This window comes from Helianthus annuus, chromosome 17 (assembly GCF_002127325.2).
Source record: "Helianthus annuus cultivar XRQ/B chromosome 17, HanXRQr2.0-SUNRISE, whole genome shotgun sequence".
Lineage (NCBI taxonomy): Eukaryota > Viridiplantae > Streptophyta > Magnoliopsida > Asterales > Asteraceae > Helianthus > Helianthus annuus.
The window spans coordinates 12,584,304-12,586,358 of NC_035449.2; positions in this window are offsets into that span (position 1 = coordinate 12,584,304).

The window sequence follows — 2,055 nt, forward strand, 5'->3', positions numbered from 1 at the left end:
GTGAACTGCCTCTAATTATTTATCAGGAAGGTTAAACGCCTCCATTCTTAATCCTTTTAAACTTAGCTATAAGATCTTTGACAATTTGTAGGGCAGTTTCGACCTTGACTGGTTATTCCTTAATCTATAAAACGTGAGTAGCTGAGGTGGATCCATAATGGATTCATAGTAAGCAGGCTTTGAAACCTTAATGTGCCCTCTTATTGCTGATGCTAAATCATAATATATATAGTGCATTATGCTTAAATTCTAGGTTAACCGAATAAGAGCACTATTTCAACCAATGAATCAATGTTTGCAACCTACTGCCGATAGTTTATAGCTCTTATGGGGGTCGGAAAAATTCTTATTCCATGTTTTCCACTTTGCAAAGCGGATACCAGGTTTTTCTAATAAGGTCCTTAAAATTTGGACCATCCCATACTGTATAAGGGGACTCCATTAGTGTCCTCACAAATCAAGGGTATTACCACCGAATGATTATGACGCACACCTTACCGCGTGCATTCCAGCATAACCACTGTTATACCTAATGGTTTCTACTTCTTTCAACAATTCCTTGCAATCAATGGCCCCTTTTTAACTATTGAAGTCTCTTGACTTCCAAGAGACGAAGTACTTTTTAAGTACATCCTAAAAAGAATGGGCTCCTTGCCACATATGATTTTATTTGGGTCATTCTTCGCATATGGAGTATGAATAAAACTCTTATTTTGAGTAGCGACATGTGTTTTAGAGTAAACAACATTTGGCTTCTTGAATCATTTCATGTGTTTTCTCATAACCTTTCTAACAACTGCGTTAACTTTGGTTTTGGAGATTAACTCCTTAAACATTGAGGTTCACTCTTGATGCACCGTTAACATTTGTCGCATCTCTAGCATTGCGACTGTTGTTTGTCTTATATGAGTTTTCCATACTCGAATCTTTTGGTATTAAATACCAAATGTAACAATTTATTGTGTGCATTTCAACAGCTAGTCATCGTTCTGATGACTTATCATACATTAACCATGGTATTATTAAACCATATAAACATTCCTAAGGAGTGTTATTTGATTGTACATCAATCATATTCAGCCTAAGACACAAAAGGATCATTAATGGCCTTTAGGGTTTTGACCGAGTCCGTTACCCTTTTAACAGGGGATCAAAATGTCCCAGCTGTCTTTGGCATATAGATGATTTTAGATAGCTCGAAGGCTTGCCATAATGGCTTTCTAAAATATGAAACATTAGTCTGTCAGGAAGGACATAAATAATCATATGGCACGAAGGCCTTGTTGCATAGGACGTTATAAGATATGGCAAGCCTGTCATAGAGGACATTAATTTATAATCCGCAATCTTATTAGATTAGGGGTTTTAAGATTTGAATCTAGTTCTTCACCATTGGACAGGGAGTCATAGGCTACCATTGTCATCGTCTTGAAAGGCGATTTATTTTGGCACATAGGCAAATCCTAGGACATCATTAATGGATGTTTACATATATACATATATGTATATATATAATTATCATCATTGAGTATATCAGTCATGATCTTATCGATCTCATAGATTTTAAGGCTTGGGCATTGCCCATCACCTTCGACGATGTACCACAATGGTCATATCTGACAATGTCTCTAATGGACAATATAATATATAACCCGTGGGTGATATAGATCTTATTGGTGATTCAGGATAACACCACGAAGGGTAGTACAATAAACACACTTATATATAGGAAGTACCAGCAGAGCATCCACCATGTGTTTATTGTATTACTCTAGTTTCGTTATCTAAATCACCGTCAAGATGCATATAATCATAACCATTGAGTCGGAAAGTACTTCTTGAAATCTCCTTATGAAGATAGGAAGGCCCAAGACTGTACTTCAAATATCCTATAAAATAATATGATCATCGTATCAGATGATATTAGTCATGATCGCACTGATCATATAGACTGTTAGGGTTGGGTATAACCCACCACTTTGAACAGGGGATCATAAAGACCACCACTAGCTTTGTCCTATCTCAAATAGAACAAAATATAGCCCGTAGGCTTTT